Here is a 14,586-nt window from a genome sequence, read left to right on the forward strand (position 1 = left end):
ATCCTGCTGCCAGGCCCCTGCACTGCATCTTTCTGTGTCCTTAGAGGATGTTCACACCAAGTGTGAAAGCCCTGAGAGGCAGAGACCCTGTCCGGAGGAAAAGGCACATTTAACCTAAACACGTGGGATGGCTTCTGACTTAGTTTGGTAAGGCTGAACAAGAAGCCATGTGAATCAATTACACAGAAAAAACATGGAGTATCCCTGACCAACGTCGGCACTGAACCAGACCGGCAGGGCAAGCCCGCAGCGCCCTCCCGGAACTGTGCGGTTTTTCATCCTTTTCTCTTTCCTTTTTAAAGGAGATCAGTCCTACAAGCACTGTTCCTTCTGCTGTCCCAGCACAATGGCTTTTAAAGAGCAGGCTTTTGAAGCTCAGGTACTGTGGCATTTGGGGAAAAAGATGCTGGATGTTGTAGTCACAGGCTTTGTAACACACTGATCAGATTCATATTTTTCTATTACAGTAAATGTGCCTCAAGTAATAGAACTTACCAGCAGCACTAACTGTGGCCATACTGTTCTTTTATTTGCTAGGAAATAACATTTTCAAAGTGATAAAGGGCTCCGACAAAGGCCCAGCAATGGGGGTGAGAATGACTTAAGTGGCCAGAAGACCTCCTCAGTGTGGTGGGCTTATTGTCCCACTTGGTTCATGATAGGAAAGCCAGCTGAGCGTATGCATCTCCACTCCCCTAGGACCCCCTGCCGGCCCAGTGGCTGCTCTCCTGCCAGGGCCCAAGCCAGAGAGAGCCCCTTGGACAGAGCTCAAAGGGCACCACCAGGCACCTTGACAGCGTGGAAGAAGAGGTGGCTCTCCTCCACGGCAAACATGTAGAACCCAGTGCTCCTTACTTTTTCCTGTGTCTCTATGAGGAGAAATAGGAACTCTCAGAGGCATTCGCCATCCACTTAGAAGAAATAGCTCTCAGAGACAGCCTGCAGTCAAGGTGAACACGCCACGAGGGAAGGGGTGCACCACAGGGTCTGGCCAAGTGTCAAGCCTGGAGAATGTGCTGACCCGGGGTTACCACTCTGAGCAGCCGTGGGTCCACAGCTCCATTAAGGAGAAACCCTTCCTGATCACAGGGTTCTAGAGGCTGTGCTAAGCCCCATAGAATGCCAGAGGTCACTCATGTGAGACGCAGGGTAACCAGACCCTTGAGTAGAGCATGTGACAGAGGAGTAGGGTGGTCCACAAGGGCAGGTGGGCAAGGGGATGGTGAGCCAGAGCCCGCCCGCCAGGGGCGCTCGGCCCCCCTCAGTCCCTCACCCTCAGGCAGCAGTAACCATTCCCATCTCCAAGGAGATGAGCGTTCCGCAGAAGCCAGGCTATTTCATTAGGCTTTTCCACAGCCTTCAGAGAGTATCACATGAGATTTCCCGACCCCCTCTGCCCGATTAGTGTCTGCCACAGCTACTGCAGTTCCAGCCATTCTGATAGCGGGAGGCATGCTGGAATTCACTCGGGAGGGCAGCTGGCACATGGCCTCAGGACATCGACATTTAAGGGAAGCAGAAACGGAAGGTAAATTCTGAAGATTGGGCATATATGTCAGCTCTCACTCCCCTGTCAGACCCTGGCCTCCCTGCTCTCTCTCCCACTAGCCCACAAGGGCCATCCTCTTGGGGCCAAGATGGACAGAAGGGGCCTGGAGTCGGCTGGCCTGCGGGCCCGTGTACACTCTGGACCACATTTCATACTGCCCTTCCTGCATTCCAAGCTCTGGTTAGAGCTCCAGGGAGATCCACATTTTAAAGCAGTCTGGTTTGTAGCCTAGTTTCTGGTGAGTTTGGTTTGCGTGAATTATTGTCCAAAAGGTTTATTGATTCTGGGCAAGAGAGAAAAATTTAATTCCCAGATGGGCAAAGTGGAGGAGCAGGTCCCAAGCACAGTGTCCTCACTGCAGCGGTGTCCAGGCCCTGGGAGAGCGGGCACCCTGCCCAGGGCCTCCAGCCTGCTGCCTCTCTTAGTGGGTTATCATGTGCCACTCAAGAGTTTTCTGAAAGCCAGCGAGATTCCCTAAACAAGATGGGATCAAGCCACAGAAAGCAGGGCCCAGCCCTGTGGTAATGGTTTAAAAAAAAAAAAGAAAAGGTCCTAAGGGGAAAAAAGGGCAAAGTGATGAAGTACTATATAATTTAAATGCATTTTGGGAGACTCCCTAAGGCGGGCTAGGAGAGGACACTATGCTGGTTACATTAAAGAAACAAAAATAAAATCCTCCAAAGAGAGGAAGAGCTCTTGCTTAGGATGCTTGATCCCTTCCCTCTGTGGTGGGGCTGCCAGCCTTTTAGCCCTTCGGGCAGTGGCTCCTAACCAGCATGTCTGCTCCCCTCCCAGAGGGGATGTTGGACTGTGTCAGGAAACATTTTCAGTTGCGGTAGCTGGGGCCTGCTACTGGCACTAGTGGGGTAGAGATGAGGCCTGCTGCTAAATACCCTATAATGTACACGACAGCTCCCCCCACAACCCCTGACCCCCAACCCCCACGGCAAAGAATTATCCAGGCCCAGATGTCAAAGCGCCGCTGTTGAGAAACCTTGCCTTTAGAAAATGACTCCCCTGATCCCTCACCACCTCACCTGCAGTGAAACCAAGTGAGACGTATGACAAGGGAGGACACAACAGTGACTGAGGACACACACCAAGTCCTGGACCGGTAAACATTACTTTTAAGAGGACTAGTGATCAGCTCTAGGGAGTTGCTTCCCTGATTAGAGCATCGTCTTCTGAAGTCCATTCAGCATCTAGCTGCTCTGTGTTACTGTCAAGTGAGAGGTAAAGGGAGGTCAGGGGACCCCAGTCCCCAAAGAGTTTGCAATATGAGACGGACAGCAATACAAAGGCAAGATGGACAAATAATGAACCTGAACTGTACGGTCCTACCAATTGTACAAGCTGGGAGCTGATTTTATTCTGAGAAATGGTGAGGGAGGATAGAATTATCACAGGTGAGTCAGGCGCCATTAATGGAATGTAAGAGCAGCCTGCAGAGAGCATACGTCTGTACCTTCATTTACCTACACTTACACTTAACATGCACCGTGGGCTTCCAGGCATGCAAAGATGTGGGAGGCACAGTCCCTGTGCTCCAAGCACTGGCACTCAAGTCAGAGTGATAAGATCCATATGCAAACAAGCAAAATCCAAAAAAGTCAGTTTGAGAGGTACAGCAGGCACACACGGCATAGTGCCCCGTGAAAGCAGTGATGCCAGTGCATGGGAAAATGTGTGTTTGACCTGGGCCTTGTAGCCTGGGAGCTGCTGGGGGAGCTGAGCCTGCCTGAGAACCCCAGACCCTGGTTACTGGCAGGGGGTTCGTCAGCATGCTGATGAGGATCTCTTCTCTGTAAATGGGGTTCTGGCTTATCTCTGGTCACTCAACAAAACCCTCCGTGCTTCAGTTTCTCTCCCCTTCCCATTTCCAAGCAATACGACCATACCTCCTTTGAGGAACCATGGACTGTGTGAAGCCCTGTGTAGCTAAATGGGGCTATGATCAATGTCAGTGAGGTTCTGGGGAAGATGCTAGTAGTTATAACTCTCAGGCTATTTAGTGTCACTCTCTTTCATGTGCCTCTGGCCTCACTCAGTAACAGCAAGTTAGAAAACTACGCAGGCGAAAAGTCATATGCTTTGAAGATGTCCTAATATTTCAATGGCCTAAACATTTTCCAGGACCAAATGTTCAGCAGAGCTGCTAACAAGCAATCAAATGGACTGCCCTGTGAGCCTTCTCTTCTGACAATGAACTCACAGAAAGGTCAGCAGCCGGACACAGAAAGAAGAGAAGGGTCCTGAATAAACACAGACAGTTTAATCACCCATGAAGAAATCTAAGAGTTGACTGGAAGTGCTTTGTCAGGAAGAGGAGTGAGGCCCCTGCCCTCACAGAAAGGCATGGAAGGTTGGAGGTCATTTAGAGGCAGAAACAGTCGCTGACCACAGGGGCCACTGTGGAGGCACTGGAGGGGATGTCAGTGGAGAGACCTGAGAGCTGAAGGGCAGGGAGAGAGGGGGGAGCCTGCACTTGGACGTTTTCCCAAGGACCTGGCAAACAAATGTTCCCTAGAAAGAAGGTGAAAATCAGCTCAATGAGAAAGAAGACACTGTTTTTAAAACTGCTATAATTATTTGAGAGTTGGTTATTCCCTCAAGCTTACGTCCATCAAGTCTGTCACTTCTGATTCCAGACTCCTCAGAGTGTTTGAAAGACTGTTTACTTGAATTACATCAATGTCCTTTACTTGCATCTAAAAAAGCAAGGTCAAGCTATGTTGATATATGAAAGGGAATTTCGAGGAATGAGGGCTGGCTCCCAGTCTCTGGTCCTGTAATTACTTTCTTTGTAAGCCTGAATACACAATCAGATGAATGCCTTCTCAACACTTTCTGTCACATTTATGGAATACCTTTAAACAATGGAATCTGGAAACTCCAGCAACATCTGTGTCCAAATATATCCAAGCCTGTTTAAGGTTTTAATTGAAAAGCAAAACAATTTTAGATGAACTAATCTATGGCATCACTGAAAATGCCTTTTTTTAGGTAATTCTTGAGAGCATTTTGCAAACCATTGAAATAACTTGACATCTTGCTTTATCTTTAAAAGATATTTCTCAGCTGTGGTTACTAATGGAATGAAATCAGGGGTAGCATTCAAAATGTCTGCAGCATGCAAAGGTTTGCATGAGAATTCTGATTTAGAAAACCACTTCTTTTAGGACTGTTCTCCCATTACTTATTGACTCATGTATCTGGTTGGTTTCTTCCCATTCCAATTCAAGATGCAATTCATTATAGAGTCTTTAACTTCATTAAGGCAAAGCCTTCTATTAATGCTATCAAGCATTTATGGCCTTCTGATCGGACATTGTCAGCAGGCAGGAGAGAATGCTGCTTTCAAATCCTCTGATTTTATTTGAAGCAAATGAAAGTTGCTACAGAGACTTTCATTTGTATGGTCTAGCCTGGTAAAATGTTTATTTCTTTGTGCTCAGTCTAGTTTATTTTAGGCCTAGGTCTGTGAGCCCAATAATTTGTATAGAAGGACAGTTGCAAGGTTTTTGTTCAATCCTTGAGGATTAAAAAAGACTTAAAGCAATTAAGGATTCCTATTACCTGGAGTTTCTTAGGAGGAAATGACTTATTGAGGCATGTGAGAATTATCAAGAAAATAGTTTTCGCTTGAAGTGATATGTTGGTACACAAGAGGAATATTGGGCAGGGTATCAAGAAGTGGTAACTGGCACGTAAGGAAATGAGTTGCTCTTTTCAAGGCTAGATAAACAGAAGATCACATTGTCCGCATTTATCTTTTCATTTTAAAAAGTGGCGGAATTCAGATACATCTTAATTTTCAGGTTAAGAAAGTGTGCGGGAGGCATGGATAGAAAAATCACAAATAGTAAAACAAGAAAACCAGGGATCACTTATTTTCCTGTTTATTAACGTTCACACCAAGCTGTGTATTTTGGTTTCCATGGTTGCATAGTATCTGATGTCACAGGCCACACCATATAAAATCACAGAGGCCATGACAGGCAGGAAGAGAGGCCTGGTCTTGTCTGAGTAATACAAACCGCCCAGGGTGTTGGCTGTGAGCCTGGGTGTGCTGTGGCCTGGTGAGCCCAGCCTAGGGCCGGCTGCCTCGCTTCTTCTCCTGCCTCTGCTTGCCCCCTAGTGGTCAACCATGGGAAAGCGTGGGAGTATGCCGGGTTGTTGGGGGAGCTGAAATACTGCTCCCTGAGAGCCAGCCTACCCTAGCCCTGTTCCTGGGCATTGCCTGTCAATTTCTTGGAGATCCGGGCTCTGCCTAGGATGCTCTGTCTTCTCCCTAGGATGCACACCTCCATTACCTGTGTCATTTTCCTGAGGTCTTTGTCAACCTCTGCCTGCCCTGATCTCCAACTTGCAGGCAGCTTCCCTTGTGCAGACCCCACACGAGACATGCCTTTTCTAGAAAGGACCAATTATTTTTTGGGTCCTACAAACTGTAGAGAACCAACAGAGAACCACGTTACTGAATGCATTCCCACTACATGAGCCTCTTGTGCCTCTTATATGTCCCTGTAGCCATTTGTTAAATTACCAGAAGCCATGCCCTGTTCCTGGCCCTGGAGACATGGAAGAAACTTAGCCAATGTTCCTGCCTGGAGAAGCTCACAGCCCAGAGAAGGGACAGCTTGTCTCAAGTGCCATGTAATGAGGTCCATGCTGCTAAGAAGACATCAACACTGCGTTACAGAAAAAGGCGGTGGGGGAAGAGGCATTTGGATTTGCTGTGGGTTCTTGCCAAAGCAAGGTTAGCTCAACACTGCTTTGTTCAAATGACTCAGGGAAATAAAAGAGGCTGGCACAGGCCGTCCTGACACTGCACACCTCTAGAATACCCTGGCTGTGCTGGGTGTTTTCATCACTGCTCAAGTCACACTGATCTGGTTCCAGCCTCTGTGGATGCTGCTAAGAGGAGCCAGACAGCATCATGAGCTCCCTTAGATGACACACTGCGTGATCCTCCCACTGTGGCGACCCTCGGCTCCTGCCCACATTCTGCTCTGCTTTGCTCACTTCCAGCCTCTCTTAATTTCTCTGAAGCCCCTGGTTTCCACAGTGCTGATTCACAGATGCGGAAGACCTAGAAAGAAGGAAAGGTAATTATCTCAAATGACTCAGGAGCCCTCCTGGACTCTGATCTGTGTATAGACTTGCACTTTTAACGTCAAGAGTAATAATACTGTCATCTGTGTTGGAAACACTGGAAGAAAATTAATGCTCTAAACTCCTAGATCAAAAATTAGTGTAGAGAGGACAGATTGTCAGACCTAGTCTGACAGCCGAATGCCTCCCCCGGAGGTGAGGGTGACTGTGAAGAGCCCTGGAGGACAAGGTTCTGGGGTGTGGGTAGCATCTTTCGAATCTCTCTCCTGAAGCAGTAAATGTTTGCAGGGTGAATGGTCACCACCTGAAGTCCTGTCAGGCCCCCTGGGCCCTAGAAGAAAAAGGAATTGGGAAATGAAACCAACTGGCAGGCCCTAGACTCCTCTTTTTAAGATTCATGAGCAAACAAGGGGAAATGACTTACCTGCTACAAAACCGCTGAGAGAGGTGACAAGTGAGGAACAGTGGGGATCCTAAGGGCGAGGAGAGGTGAATGGATCATCACTCCCTTGTAGCAGTGTCCACACTGGGAGGACAACACATCGCCCTCCAAAGGCAAGCAGAACCACCAGCAGGGGCAGCCACAGCACACCAGCCCCTGCGGAGGACAGGGGAGCTGTGGGTCAGTAGCAGATGACGCCTGGGAAGAGGGCTGTAGGGGCCATGCTGAGCTGGCAGCGACACAAACACATTGAGCCCCTGAGAAAGGGGGCGTCTGGCTCAGCCCATCACCCCTCCCCAGAGGAGAGCTGGTGTGAGTCCCCAGGAAGGAGAACTGGCATGGCTGGATGGAGCAGAAGAAGGGGGAAGGCAGAGTCAAAGACCTCCCAGACTTGACCTGAAATCCTTGGTTTTCCCTGAGGCCATTGTGGCCTGGGGGAAGGGGAGTTACATAGAACTATAAATGTTGTGCACTCTGCAAATTTTGTCATTAGTCAAAAGAAACTCCAACATCCTATTTTAGAATGGTGTACATTCCAATTATCTTCCTGCACCCAGCTTTGGGTTCCATGAAATCATCATTCTTCCTGCATTTCCATTTTCCCTCCATGCACCTTCACTAGCACCACCCTTCACTCAACAAATACTGAATGGGTGCTCTTTGCCAGGTCATACTAGGTGTCGAGGATACGATATCAGCCAAAACAGACGTGGTCACTGCCTTCATGGAATTTACACAACAGAAAAGAGATCTTGATCACATACCCACATGAATTTACATAACATTGCAATGTGTGCTGCCTGTGTATGTAATAAGGGGTTAGATTTAATAAGGGATGTCAGGGGAATCTCTGAAGAAATGATGTGTGAAAATGAAATCTGAAGGAACAATAGGATTAACTAGACCAGGCAGGTCCGTGCATTTCTGTGGTGGGATGACACCAGTGTCTGTCTTCAAGGCCATGAATGGCACAGGGGTGGCCACAGCACAGACAACGAGGGGGTCAGGATGCCTGACAAGGCTGGGCTCGAGAGAGATGAAGCACACGGAGCCACAGAAGGGTTAAGAAGGCAGTCACTGTGATCCAATGTGCACTTCAGAAAGGTTGTTCTGGCCGCCTTGTAAAGAAGGACTTGGAGAAGGTCATAAGTGGTTGTCAGGAGTGCATAAGGAAGCTGTGGCAGGTGAGTTCAAGAAGGGGAGAGGGACAGAGGAGAGAAAGGAAGACGATGCTCTTCCAGGGGCACAGGTGTCAGGATGTGTGGGGATGAGGGAGGGTCACGATCACTCGGCACCTGCACCGCCCTCCAGCAGCCTCCCCACAATGAGCGCCTCGCCTCGTGAGCTACATTACTTTCTGAGAGGCAAGGACAACTTTCCCCTCCTTCAGGGTTCCCTGAGGATGTTTCCATGGCTTCTTTCTAGCTTTCTCTGAAAATGAAGGGAAGAAATGCCTGTGATATCTGGAACAAATCAACTCAAAGGTCATGGTTTGAAATGAGGATAAACAGCTCAGATTATAGGACTGTCAACTGCCAAGTTTCCATGACCTTGAATGAAGAGCCTAGGGGTTGGGACCAGACCAGGAGGACTTAACAGTGCCACAAGCTACGCTAAACCTGGATCTGCTGATTGAGTGCTCAAAATTCATGCCCTGTCCAATGAATCGAAATATTCTACCACACACTCAGAAGAAGCTATAGGAGGAGCCCTGCATCCTCTGGGGTGATACCAGCTGCCACGTTCCCTCTTCAGCCTAGGCTCCTTGCTTTGGTCACAGAACCCTTCCAGGAATGGTGTTTCATTGCTGTGCAGGGCTAGGCACCAAGGACTGGAAGATAAAGAAAGGGTTCCTGCCCTCCCGGAGTTGTAGCCTAGCTGGTCTACCAGTCAAGACAGCTCAGTGTGACATGTGCAGTGTGGGAGAGATGGAGCACTGTGAGGCCCAACACAGGACAGGAGCTCTGCCTGGCTGCGTCAAGAAGGTTTTCCAGAGGGCACATCTAAACCAGGCATCCAAGGGTGAGCAGAAATGTATCGGGAGAAGAGGAGAGTGGTTGTTTTAGGCAAATTAAACAGCTCATGCAAAGACACAAAGACACGTAAGAGTAAGGTATGGCCAAAGGTGGTCCCAGGGGTGATGGTGGGGCTGTAGCAGAAGGTGAGACTGGAGTCAGCCTCTGGCGGGGTCACGGGAGGTGCTTAACTACTGCTTTGGATATCAGTATTAGCATTTCAACTGCTGCATAACAAATTGCCCCAAAATTCAGGCACTTTAAACAACAAACAGGCATTATCTCATAGTTTCTGTGGGTTAAAAATCTGAACATAGGTTAGTGGTCCTCTGGCTTGGGGTCTCACAGGCTGCAATCAGGGTGTTAGCCAGGGCTGTGGTCATCTCAACATTCAACTGGGGGAGCATCACCTTCCTGGCTCACTCGTGTGGCTGTTGGCCAGACTCAGGTCCTTGCTGGCTCTTGGCTGGAGACATCAGTTCCTTGCTACATGGGCCTCTCCACAGGGCAACTCACAACATGACAGTTATCATAGAGAGAGAAAGAGAAAAACATAGTCCTTTTGTATCCAGATCTAGGAAGTGACAGCCCATCACTTTTGTCATATTCTATGTCTTTAAAAAGAGTCACCAGGTCCACCTCCCATGAGAGGGGGTACATACAGGGTGTGACTACTAGCAGGTGGTGATCATCAGGGTCGTTTTAGAGGCTGCCTATTACATATACCAGAGCTATCTGAGGCCCAATCCCAGCCTCATCCCATTCTGCATAAATTATACAGAGAGATGTATAATTTCACTGCATATTAGATGTTTTTGTTGATGGGTACACTCTGGCCCTAGGAGCCCTGAAGAGCAATGTGCTTCATTTCACATCTCTCCCTGAGGATTTTATACAACCCACTTGGCGCTCACACTGTTATTACTAGATGGATTCGGCCAAAAGCTGCCTGTGTGGGTAGAAATAGGTGGGAAGGTAAGAAAGCAGAGTAAGGAAGTGATCAGGACCTCAAGTTGAATAAAGGAAAAGGTCACACGCCAACTGAAAATTAGAAATGAATCTGAGTGGAACTAAGTATCGTGGTTGACAGCTCACATGCGATGCAGCGATGCCAGCATGCCACAGCTTGGCAGCGGACCTTGGTTTTCCCACATGCAGCTGAAAATAGCTTGCATTCATCCTGAGGGAGTGCTACTAAAATAAGTAACTACTGGGAGCTATACCTCACTGCTCATTCAAGCTGAAAGCAGTCTGCAATTATTTTGCTGAAATTAGATACAAATTAAGTTGCCACTTCTGGAACCCATTCTCCTGTACTATATTACAAAAAAGAAACTCATGTTTGGACTCTGACAGTTTAGATTTTGTTTCTTTTCTCAAAAACAAATCTGATATCTGATAGAATATCCAGAGAGGCAGATTATTGATACAAATCTCTTACCAGACCTAGTATCTTCAGGAGCCTGGTTTTCTGCTTTCCAGACCTCGGTTTAGTTGCTATGGACACAGAAGGACAGGCCAGTAAAGGTGACCTGAGAGAGGAATGACTTGCCCACATATGAAGTTTACAGTGTGGCACCATCTTTAAACGTGTTGGGGGGCTGGAGGAGAGCAGACTGGCATAGGACTGTCCCCTGGGATATATGTGGATGGCTTTGCTCCTGCTTTTTATTTTTTGGTGTTCTGAAAGCTGTCAGGGTCTGCACCCATTTGACATAAAAGCTCTGCTATGTTTTTAAAAGCAAAATAGAATAAACAAACACTGATGAAAACAAACAATAGTAATAATTTTGGGGGTCTCCCCTCAAACTCAGCTAAGATAATGGGGGTGTTTGGTGGTTTCTGCCTCAAAGGAGCCTCTGAATTGTTTTATCTCCTTAATAAAACACCATCTTCTTTGACCAGCCATTGGAAGAAGTGGATGACTGCGAGCCACTCCAGGCTGGAACCTAGGAGGCTATGGTGGCTTCTAGGGTAGAATGCTTCTGCACAACTTTGAATTCCAACTTCCCTTTGCAGAAGGGAAGATTACTTTCTTCTCATTATTGGAGAATGAGTCAAAGATGAAGCACATTAAAAACTCCTCCCCCTTCTCACCCACTGCACACATTCCCACCCTATATCCTTCCTCTGAACTGGGGAATCTCAGAAGTGGCAAATTAAAGAGTTTCCCAGGTACCCTTTCCTCCTTGGTAAAGGCTTTCTTTTATTTTTACACTTGGTCTCTATAATTCTAATAAAAAGAAAAACTGCTAAAAATTCATCTAAGCAAACTTAAGATGGTGCATCTCTGCAGCCTCATTTTAATTCTAGGGGTTATTTCATGCCTTCTTTAACTTTTAAAATTATTTTCTGAGTCTCCTTTTCCAGACCTGTTAGGGCTTGGGAAGAAATTCAACGAGGTTAAATGAAATCAGAGCAAACGGAGTGATCTGAGGTGAACTGATGTCAGCAGATATTCCCCAGCAGCTCTCTCCCACATCACATCTCCTGAGAGTGGTGAGCTCAGCACTGAATTTGTTCTGACAGACGAAAGCGCAGACACAGGTTCTGGCTGACCCTGAGCAGCTGAAAACTCAAAGCAGCCACCCTTTCTGGACAACTTCCTGCCTTCCCAGCACTTACCACGGTCTGAAAATTCCTGTCTGAAGCAGTGGGGACTTTCTTTTGCGTCCTGAGAGGACACTCCTGCGCCTAACCGTGACAGCCTGAAAGGCACCTGGTAGAAGGACTGCTTACCCCCTGGGCCCTCCAGCCCACCGATTCAAGCCTCCTAGAGGCCATTCCACCTTCTGAGTGGGAGAAAACTCAGATCGGTGACTTCCTACCTGGACATTCAAAAGATGGCAAACAACAGGAGAAAGGGCTGCGGGGATCCGCAGGGGCGAATTCAGAATGCTGGCATCTCATTTATTTTCATCATTGAGGGAACTTTTTGCTTAGCTTCCTTTTTCCTTCCCAGATTTCTAAAGAATAAGTAATTCTGAAGTTCTGGGGAGGGACTCTGCAGGAAGAGGAGTAAGACCACAGGATGAGTAGGGAAAAGGTTGCACGTGTTCTCCCCAGGCACACCCACACACACACGCACACACACGCACACTCCGTGTTCCAACCAGTGTAAAAATAGCTGCCTAGGTTTTGTTATTCATCCCTAAGCAGCGATGAAGGGAGGCCCCCCCTCCAGTGCCCGCCGCCCCTTAGCAGCTTGAGCTTCGGGATGACGCCTCACAGCTTCCCTTCCCCACGCCTAGTCGTATCAATGTCCTCAGTGACCTTGTAAGTTTTTATTTCAATCAGCAGTCTCGGCTTTGAAAGGAAAGCCCTCCCGGGTTTTCGGGTGGGCGGGGCAGGGGGCCTCCGCCCCACAGCCGGGCGGCGGCTCCAGGGCCACGTCTCCATCCGTGCCGCCCGGCACGTCCCGCGCGGAGGCGCAGAGGCTGGAAGCCCGTCTCCGCACGGGCGCTGCTCTCCCAGGGGCTCTGGGCGAGCCTCTGCCTTTCCTGAGCAGGGCCAGGCGCCTCCCCCGTAGGCCGCGGCCGGTTCCCGGCAAACCCGCCCTATCCCTGCCGGGGGCACCCATTGCCCCAGCGCCAGCGAATGGAGTTGCTTCAGTACCCACGCCCGTGCCGCGGCGGCCAGGACGTGCGCCTGTGCGGAGGGCGTTCGCGCCGCTGGGGCTGGGCGCCTGCGAGGGCGCGTGCGTGAGCCGCGTGGCCAGGGCCCCCCGCGGGCGGTAGAGCTGCTTGCCCCGTTTCCTGGCCGCGCGCTGGTGACACTGCACAGGCACAGGCTCCTCAGAGGGCTTCTGCTTCATGCCTCCATTTCACAGATGAGGGAACTGAGGTCCAAAGAGGCTATGGGAAATGCCGAAAGCTGCATTTCTAGATTCTGGCAGCTGGGCCAGGTCCAGCTCTTATTGGCACGACTTAAGACACTCCTTCAGTGAGCATTCATCAAGCTCCTAGATACCATGTACTCAGTGTACGGAAGGTAGGAAAGGTAACCACAAATGCTTCAGCAGTGGTACCATGGCCTCTGGTACTTGGGTATAGAATGAGGCAAACCTGGGTTTGATTTGCAGCACTACACTACTAGCTGGATGGCCTTAGTGAAACAGTTAACCTCTCTAAGCCCTAGTTCCCTGGTGTGCAAAAGGAGATAAAAACAAGACCTACCTGCTAGGGGTTGTCTGGGCTTAACTGAGATAAGGGGCACATTGCTTACTTAGCACAGTGCCTGCATGAGGAAGGCACTCAGATAAATATTTGTGCAATGTTTTGAGAAGCAGGAAGTACTAGGCACATAGGCATTTGTGAGACAATCACAGTACTCATTTCCAGACACAAGTCATGTGGAGCGGGAGGGAAGGTACTTTCCCGTGTGCAGCCCCTGGGGAGACTCACACAGGGTTACATGACATGGCACCCCAGAGAAAGGAGGAAATGGCCTCTGTTTATCTTTCCTGCAGCTGCTCCCACCCCTGCACCCCCCCATCCCCATTCTCATTGTGACTCATGTAGGCAGCAGAGTTACATCAGGACCTCTTATCAGAACAAAATGTGCTCTGCAAGGTGGTGTAATGTATGTTTGAAGTCCCACTTTACCACAGGTGCCTCTCTCCTCTTTTCCTAGGTGAGACAGACACAAGAAGGAGCAATGGAGTTAAGTGGATAAAAACGAATGGTAGTTAAGTACCTAAGGTATCAGATCATAGATCATCATAGTTGAAGATCATTTGGGACAAGTCCCTCATGTTAATGAAGAAGCAGTGAGACACTGTGAAAGGTAAAATGGAATCAAGTTTTAAACTCCAAGTAGAGCCCTGATTTTCTGTGTCCACATAGTCCATCTGTTCACACACTCTGCTGTGGTGTATGTGATATACGCTGCCAAGGGCAGGGTCCTGTCTCAGTGAGCATGGAAAGGGGAAAGGAGCTTAGGAATCCAAGAGGGTGCCCAGGTTCGTGGATGGTGATACCATTTACCGTGATAATACATGAAGGAATAGAAACCACTCTATGGAGAAGATGGTATGTTTTGAACATTTCTTTTATGTGCCTGTGGGACTTCCAGGGAAGACCCACAAGAAGCAGTTAGGAACATGGGTGCCAAGCACTGGAGGGAGGCATGGAGTTGTCCACTGGGGAACAATCAACACAGAGGTGGTCACTGAAGCTAGGGCATGTTGAGAGAGAGTGGGCACAATAATGGATGAGAACCGAACTCTGACCAGCTTCTATGGCTCAAATAAGGAGCCTAGGAGGGGGCAGAGAAGTGGAGATGGAAGGGGACAGAAAGAACATGGCATCAAACAGTACAAGGGAAGAGATCCTCTAGGGTGGGGAAGTGGTGAGGAGTGGCAAGTGCTGCAGAGATGTTCAGTGCAGATGCGCTGGGGTGTGCCTGTTGAACTTGGCAATGAGGAAGTCATTAACGGCTTGTGTGACCCCAGTTTCAGTGGGAAC

At 48.8% G+C, this 14,586-nt stretch overlaps 1 long non-coding RNA gene across 1 annotated transcript; it reads left to right on the top strand.

Moving 5' to 3' along the window:
• The first annotated feature begins 12,242 nt into the window (after positions 1-12,242).
• LOC130679515 (uncharacterized) lies at positions 12,243-14,323 on the top strand. The gene is made up of 3 exons (XR_008992539.1): positions 12,243-12,397; positions 12,951-13,111; positions 13,754-14,323. It is a non-coding gene; the product is annotated as an uncharacterized LOC130679515 (long non-coding RNA).
• The last annotated feature ends 263 nt before the right edge of the window (positions 14,324-14,586 follow it).

Source organism: Manis pentadactyla, chromosome 1 (assembly GCF_030020395.1).
Source record: "Manis pentadactyla isolate mManPen7 chromosome 1, mManPen7.hap1, whole genome shotgun sequence".
NCBI classification, from domain to species: Eukaryota; Metazoa; Chordata; class Mammalia; order Pholidota; family Manidae; genus Manis; species Manis pentadactyla.